We start from the raw sequence: 8,745 nt of genomic DNA on the forward strand, positions 1-8,745 counted from the left end.
ATACATATATGAATATTCAAATTCTACACACACATATATATCCATATGGATAAACATATATATGTACAATCACATAATCAGAATTTTGCACATTTTTTAATTTAAGAAATTGACAAAAGTATTTATATCTTTGTCATCATCACTGAATTTTTTTTTTTTTTGGTGTTTTGAAACAGCGTCTCACTATGTAGTTGATACTGACCTGAAACTCACTATGTAGCCGAGGCTGGTCTTGAACTCAAAGCGATCCTACTGCCTCAGCCTCCTGAGTGCCAGGATTACAGGCGTGCTCCCCGTGCCTGGTTCATCACTGAACTTTGAATGGAGATAATTATTAGCTTTAAAAATGGTTGATTTAATTTATGTATATAATATTTTTATAAATTTTATTGGTTCATGTTGGCAGAAGATAACGCTTACATTCCTTTTGGAACATTGGTGCATGTACATAACACATTTTAATTTCTTGTTTATCCCCTTTCCCTGCTCTTCCTCCCATCTCCCTCCATCTTTTGATCTCCTTCCTATTGGAGAAAGAACTATCTCCTTACTTTCTGTTATCTATCCTGTACTTTGCTTTATTTATATTTGGATCTCTGAGTATATTTAACATATATTGAAATTTATAGTCATATTAATTGTACTATAATTATATTTTTACCACAAAAGTGAGTGTATACACACACACACACACACACACACACACATATATATATATAAGTAAATTATGCTCTTTCCTTTTTGTAAATATTTTTGATAATTTTTAAAGTTAAGTAATATGCTTTCAAGTGTTAACTGAAAATAAAGACTGTACTTATCAGGGTTGAAGAATATTAATTAATTCCAACTTTAACTAAATTAACATTCATATGATTAGCAACAAAACTAATTCTGACCATAAGTACTCATAGATTGTAGTATGATTTTGGTATGATTTTGGCTTGGGTACATTTTATTCTTTATTTTAAAATATGGTCTTTTTCTTTTAATTAATTAATGCTTTCCATCACTGACAATTCTTAGAATATAATTAGTATGGTTTCCTGTTTTTACATATTGTATATATTTTATAGAAATGAAAATATGGTAATAAGGGGCATCCTTGTCTTGTTCCTGATTTTAACATGAAGGTTTTCAGTTTTTTGCCATTTAATATGATGTTGGCTGTTGGTTTTTCTAGATAGTCTTTATAAAGTTGAGATATAGACCATCTATACAAATTTTTTGCAGTGTTTTTATCATGAATGGGTGTTGAATTTTGTCAAATGCTTTTTCTGCATCTATCTATCATATCTATCTATATGTTTTTTGTCCTTCACTGTGTTAATATAGTGTATTAAATTTATTGGTTTATGTAAGTTGAACCATCCTTGCATCCATGGAATAAATCCGACTTGGATAGGATGTATGATCTTGATGATCCTCTGTATTCTGTTTGCTAGCATCTTATTAAGGATTTTTGCATCTATATTCATTAAGGAGTTTGGTCTGTAGTTCTCTTTTTTAGTTGCCTCTTTCCCTGGTTTGGGAATCAAAGTGATACTTGCTTCTAGGAATGAATTTGGAAGTATAGCTTCCCTTTCAATTTCATTGAAAAGTTTGAAGAGTAATGGCAGTTGTTCTTCTCTAAATGTCTTGTAAAATTCAGCAGTGAATCCATCAGGACATGGGCTTTTCTTTGTTGGTAATTTTTTTATTACATTTTCAATTTCACTGATTGTAATTGGGGTGTTTAAAATGTTTTTAATCTTCTTTGCTCAATTTTGGTAATTCATTAAGAATCTAGAAATCTATTTCTTCTGTGTTTTCCATTTTATTTGAGTACAGTTTCTCAAAATAGGTATTAACTGGATTTCTGTTGGGTCTGTTGTGATGTCACCTTTTTCATTCCTGATTGCATGAATCTGAGCCTTTTCTTTCCTTTTTCCTCAGACAAAGGAATATTATCTAGAATATATAAAGAACTCAAAACAATCAGCCCCCCCAAATGTAAAGGCCCAATTCAAAAATGGGCATCTGAAATGAACAGACATTTCTCAGACAAAGAAGTAAAAGCAGCAAGTAAATATATGAAAAAATGTTCCACATCACTGCTCATTTGAGAGATGCAGATGAAAACAACACTCACATTCCTTCTCACCCCACAAAGAATGGCTATTAGCAAGAAATCAACCAATAACAAATGTTTGGCAGGGTTGTGGGGAGAAAGGAACCCTTCTCCATTGTTAGTGTAAGTGCAGACTGTTGCAACTACTATGGAAATCAATATGGAGATACCTCAAAGAGCTGGGACTAGAGGTTCCATTTGACCCAGCCATCCCTCTCCTGGGTATCTTTCCAAAAGAATTAAAAGAATCATATCACAGAGATATATGCACACCTATGTTGATAGCACAGTTTGTAATAGCTAAAACTTGGAAACGGCCCATTTGCCCATCAGTCGGAGACTGGATAAAGAAGATGTGGTTTTTTCTATAAAATGTAATACTGTTCAGCCATAACGAATGAGAAATTAGATTCATTCATAAGAAAATGGATACATATTGAGGATACACTCCTAGTGAAATAAGTAAGTCACACATGTGTAAATACTGAATAGTTTCTGTTGTGTGAAAAACTATAATAGTTCATAAGATCCTAACGAGACAATTGACAATGTGAAATAGTAAGAAAAGGGTTAAAGATGTAGGGAAAGTGGGAAGGGTAGGGGAAAGGTAACAAGGGAAAGAAAACAAATAGGAGAAAATGAAAAAATGGAAATAAAATCTTTGTAAAAGGGGAGGGGAGGAGGGGGTGAAGTGAGGGCAGGAACAAGGGGAAAAAACAAGAACCAAGACCTGTCACGTAAAGGTACAAGATCCCAATGATGAATGTAACTGTACTGTATACCTAAAATGTACCAAATATACTCAATGAGGAAAAAAAAAAGAAAATATGGTAAAAATTTTCCTGACATAGCAAAGGAACATCTATTTACAGATAGTTCTTTTAAATTTTTTCACATAAATTAATGATAGAAATACAAAAATTACAAATAGGAAAAATAAAGCTACACACTAATAAAACAAACTTTCTCAAATTTATAAAGATGATGAAAATTACTTAGCTAATTTAAGTAATGTGATATTTATTATAAAAATTTTGCTGCTATTCTTGTGATTACAGGTTGTTTTCAGAATTGAAAATCATGACATTGATCAGTTTACAAAAGTGAGAGTGTGAATATCAGCAGATCATACATATTTTCATTGATCTATTCACATTGTGTTCCAGTTTTTTACTCCATTTCTGGTAAGAATAAATTTGTAAGAAAACTGGCTAGGTAGCAATAGTAGTAACATCGATGAAGATCAGTAAATAAAGTTAAAATGCATATTTGATCTAATGTTTATCCCAAATGTACATTCTTAGTTTATTCATACCTAATTTTACAAAACAGGGAAAACTAATAGACAAATATGAATCACAATTTCCTTCTGTACTAGTCAGATGCATGTCAACACAATAAGGATTGCATATTGTTTATATATTCATATTGTATGCAGATTCTTCTAAGTAAACAAAACACTCAAGGGCAGTTTTGGCTTCATTGCAATATGATAGATCATCTAATACTGTGTTAAGAAAAAAATAAGTTAGCCTATCTCCTTTATATATAATTTTGTTTTAGAAATGACATTTTGGGTTGTCTTACACCTGCACATATAGATAGTACACTGGATAAATTAGCTTCAGATTTATAGGGAAAATTTCTTTCTTGTTTTCAGGAAAGATGACTCTTAATGAGAACAAATATGTTTATATTAAATAACCTGTAAAGCCAACTGAGGTGGTATAGTCACCTCACCATTAGGAAGATTGATTTTTGCCTCAGTGTATAGCTCTGCAGCAGAAGTACCCTTCAGGTAAGTTGACAGAGTTATAAAGCATGTAGTTTAAATGAACAGTGACGATTCCAAGACAGGCAGGAGAATTGTAACTCACCTCTGAAAAACATTGCAACTCCCAAGGAAGGCGAGCAGTCATTTATCAAAATAAAGTTGCTCACATGCTTTGGATATGATGTTCTTTTTCTGACCTTTTTATTTATTTTTTCACCTGTTTAATGACATTTATTTAAAAACACAGTTATTTTCGTTCAGTCTCAGAACAAAACTATACTCTATTAGGTGCTTGTTGGAAGAAAAAATATTATTTTTCAAAATAGTAAGAGTGTTCAAAATAGTCTGAATAGTGTTCAGGTAACATGGTACTAAAACTAACATTGTAAATTACTTTGATTCAAACAACTTAGCCTTTCATCATTTCTTTTCTGTCTGCTTATTGCTTCATAGCCTTAAGTCTCTAAAATCTCAACTCAAATTTCATAATTTTTAAATCAATATATCCATTTGTGACCACTGCTTCTTCTATTTCAATAACTTGTTTAACATCACTTTAAAGTCCTTATGAAATAAATCAGAAATACTATGTTTCCTTAAAAATATTCAGTTTGGATGAATTTTAGTAATAATTGCATAGTTATCCAATTTTAGCGTATTTCAATTGAACTTTTTAGAAAGAAGAGATCACATATTAGTACAATACCAAAACAACATGAAAATTTTGTTGCAAAGCATTCAAGAATAATTTCTTTTGCCAGGAGCAGGCCTGTAATCCCAGCACATGGGAGCCTGAGGCAGGGGGATTGCTGTGAGTTCGAGACCAACCTGGGCTACAAAGTGAGTTTCAGGTCAGTCTCAACTACATGGTGAGGCCCTGTCTCAAAAAATCAAAATAATAATAATAATAATAATAATAATAATTAATAATAATAATAACTTCTTTTTAGCATTGATATTGGATGTTGAAAATCATTCTCCTGTTAATCTTCCTTATAAATGTTCTTTCTAAATATAGTCTTCCAAATCCAAAAGAAATGGAGAGCAAGAGAGACAGATGAGGGACAGAGAAGTGGAAAAAGAGAAAGTGGGTGTGGGAAGAAGCAGAAGAGAGAGGAAAGAGAAGACAGCACAGAATCACTTAAACTTTATTCTAATCCATAGAAACCATCACAAAAGCCATTTAGAACCAAGGGAGAAGACTTAGAGGGAGGAATTCTAGCATAGGAAACTAGGTGAAATCATTATGACACATCTCAAGTCTGAAATTCTGCACAAGTATTCAAAGTTAGAACTGACTCCAGGAAAGAAAAATCTGGACAGATAGAGGAAGGTGGAAGAAGATTGCACTGTTTTTTAAAATGGCTTTGTTCGCATATTTTCAATTGAAATTTCTTTAATTCATAACATGTCATGGTATAAAATATATAATACTAATTTAAACAGCAGTGAGTACGTTAATCCACTCTTTATGAATAGGCATACTCTTGCTAGGTGCTGAAACACTTGGAGAATAGGAATAAGATGCTAACCCATATGCCATTCTTCAGAAAGCACTGGAATATGTGACTGCAGGCCGATGTGCATAAAAACAAACAATATCATGTGCTAACATTGGATAAGATATTTTGAGCATTTTCTTTTCACATTTCTTTCATAATATTGAAGCACAAGTTGATATATTCCTCTAAAATATACAGCATGCTTTATTTTATGAAGAGAAAGATGCAAAGAGTAAATAATGATCTGTGAATACTTACTTCAGAAAAATGGAGTGATATGGGAATTGGAACAAATATTTTAAAAAATCGAATTTAAACATGCTGATAAGACTGACAATATAGGGGCTGGGGATTTAGCTCAGTGGTTCTGGCCCCTGCCTCACAAGCGTAAGGACCCGAGTTCGATACCCAGTACCCACCCCCCAAAAAAAGACAGATAATATGACAGAGGGGGTAAAATGGTTCAGTATGTTTGTACATATTCAAGTCTAAAGCCAGGTCACAGTAGAAGCAATGCCTAAGAGAATAAAAACAGTAATATTGAACATAGTTTTAGAATGGAATATTTTGTTTCAATAAACATTTTGTGCTCAAAACTTTTGTGTATTATTACATTTACCATTTTATGAAAGTGTATTCATGATTATATATAGTTTTGTGGATTTCTTATTCTACAGGGCAAATATAGCAAATGACTATTTTTTATGTTGCTAAAATTACATTAAAATTATTAACTAAAGTACAACTTAGGTATTTTATTACAGTTGTACTTTAATGGGTCATTTTACTTCTAAACAAGTATTTAATTTCTTAAAATAATTGTAGGACATGTACCCAATTGATATTAATGTATAATGTGTGCTAATGTAATTCCTCCACTTATTATTATTTTAGATAAGGATATTTTTCATACAGCATTCCAGTAGCTCTTCAGTAGAAATAACGTTCACATTTAATAGTAGGTGTGATGTATTTTGGGCAAATCTAATAATGTAGACATCCAGTAGTTCATGCAGTAGTAAAATACTATGAAATAATTTTTAATGAAGCAGAATACATACTGGCTAGAGGGGAGGAGGAATGAGCCTGTGGACTCTCCGTCTGTGTGCTGAAAGGCGAATAAAAGGCTTATATGCTACAGAGAGCACAATGCCCCAAAATAATAAAGGCGTATATGCTCAAAACATTTCAGCTACTAAAATCATTTTCACTCAGGAGAATCCATGTCACTGATCTGTTTCCGTGTTTCAACTATAAATGAAAGCATTATACTGAAATATTTCCAAGCAGACTTCAATTTTCTGTATCTGGGTCTTGTGAAGGATTCAAAACGGAGAAATGAAAAAATGAAAAGTCAGAATGAAATAATGAGAGATTGGTGTTATAAATAATGTACATCACATTAAAATGGCAGCCCTTTTAATGTAACATTGACAACGGATGTGTTTCATACACGAGTTCATGACGTAGTGATTCTCATTTCAATAATAGTGATAATACATATTTGCACACATTTGTAAATTATTCTAAAATTGACATCCCTGTTCATGGCGATCAAAAATTGGGATAACTAGAAATTATATTATAAATATTTTACTGTCAGATTAACGACTCTTCTTCTATGTAAATTTTGCATCAAATCCTATTGATGGAAGATGTTACCTGTGTCATTAGATTGAACATAAAACACACTATAGAGGATAGCAACAAAATGAAGAGTATTTAAATAAGAGTAATGAATCACCCATTGTATTTTTGAATACTTAACCAGAGGATAGAATCCTGCCCAATTCATTTTCTGTTCCCTGAAATGATACTGTGATGTTTTAATTTGCCTGTAATATTTTTACAAGGTAATTTGAAATTTAACATTTTTACTTTTAAATATATTTTATTTACTTTGATACACAAATATTGTGCATATCAATAGGTGAGCATCATGTTTTGATACTTATATGCAGGTATAATGATAAAATTGTGTTAAATATATGTCTTTTCACATGCTTAATTGATGAAAGATTTTGAAATGTAGCAATGTAGAAGTAAAAGAAGCTAGCAAAATACAGAAATTTTTACTGGATTTGAGAAATAGATTTAGGAGATGAGAAGGTTAGGGAGAAATTTTTAATGATCAATAATATATTAAGGACAATTAGCAAAGGACGGAGGCTAGAAAAAGAGGCAACATAATATCATGTAAAGGAAATTTAATCACAGAGCCTAGAGCAAAGCTGTGATTAGCTAAGAACTCTTGTTAGTAATGAAACTAATTTACCCTTTTTGATCCATTTTCCAGAAAACTTTGTGATCCAACCTGAATACTAAATTAGACAATTAGTATGAAACAAGATATCTGGGGTTTTCAAAGATATTCATTTTATTTTTATCAAGTTAGACAAAAAAATCTCCAAGTCTTTCTAAGAGTTTAAGTTATACAAATAAAATTTAAATAATCCGAACCAACCCAGTCCCTGATCTTTTGTTCTGCTGACCACCCAACTCCTGAAACAGCCTTACCATGGCATTCAACAGACAACAATATGGTGTTGTGCTTTTTATTATCTTACCATATCCTAATCCCATAATTACTCTAGTATCATCTAGTGTGAGGAAGGAAAAGAGATAATCCCATTAAAGAGGACAACAGTTTTTACTATTATTATAATTCAAATCGTAGTAGAGACTGAATCCAGACCTTTTCACTGAGTTACATTCCTATTTGCCTCTCTCAGTTTTATTATAAGACAGGGTCTCTGTGTTGCTAAGTCTCCCAGGAGTGGCTTGCGATCTTCCTGCATTAGACCCTTGAGTACCGAAAACACGAGTATGACTTCACGACTGGCTTAACCAAACCATAAAAGTGTTAGAATACCTGGAATTGCTTGATTTCTTGGATGAGAGGATGTGGTGGGTGGGAGAGATCAGGAGGATAGAATCCTACACCGTGGGTTCATTCGCAGAGGCGCTAACAGGATAACCGCATTTCGGAGTGACAGGTGTTGAACTCCAAGTCACAATTTGTACTGTGAGGTGGCTGATTCTATTTGCACAGCAGAAACTTGTGGTTCAGAAATGTAGATGTCATCTGTTATGCTGCAGTCACCCAAAGCAAGACAGTCTTTAAAGAGTAGCTAATTAAGTACTACATAATTTTATAAAACAAGTCGAAGAGAGAAAACAAATATTGTTAAAGGTCCTGAAAAGTAGACAAGATCTAAATTAGAAGGAAAAACATAAAGGTGAGATTGTCATGAATGAACTGGAAATGTTTATATGACACAGACATCAGGAATTACACACACTCACACACACACACGCATCTAGTGTGAATAAACTACTTTGGTAATGTAAAAATCCTTGGC

At 32.4% G+C, this 8,745-nt stretch overlaps 1 long non-coding RNA gene across 1 annotated transcript; it reads right to left on the minus strand.

Moving 5' to 3' along the window:
• Positions 1 to 286: 286 nt before the first annotated feature.
• LOC104875720 lies at positions 287 to 8,319 on the minus strand. Its single transcript, XR_784151.1, has 3 exons — positions 8,256 to 8,319; positions 3,985 to 4,098; positions 287 to 315 (listed from the first exon to the last, which is right to left on the minus strand). It is a non-coding gene; the product is annotated as an uncharacterized LOC104875720 (long non-coding RNA).
• Between the last annotated feature and the right edge of the window lie 426 nt (positions 8,320 to 8,745).

This window comes from Fukomys damarensis, unplaced genomic scaffold, assembly GCF_012274545.1.
Source record: "Fukomys damarensis isolate Sample0158 unplaced genomic scaffold, DMR_v1.0_HiC HiC_scaffold_30, whole genome shotgun sequence".
NCBI lineage: Eukaryota > Metazoa > Chordata > Mammalia > Rodentia > Bathyergidae > Fukomys > Fukomys damarensis.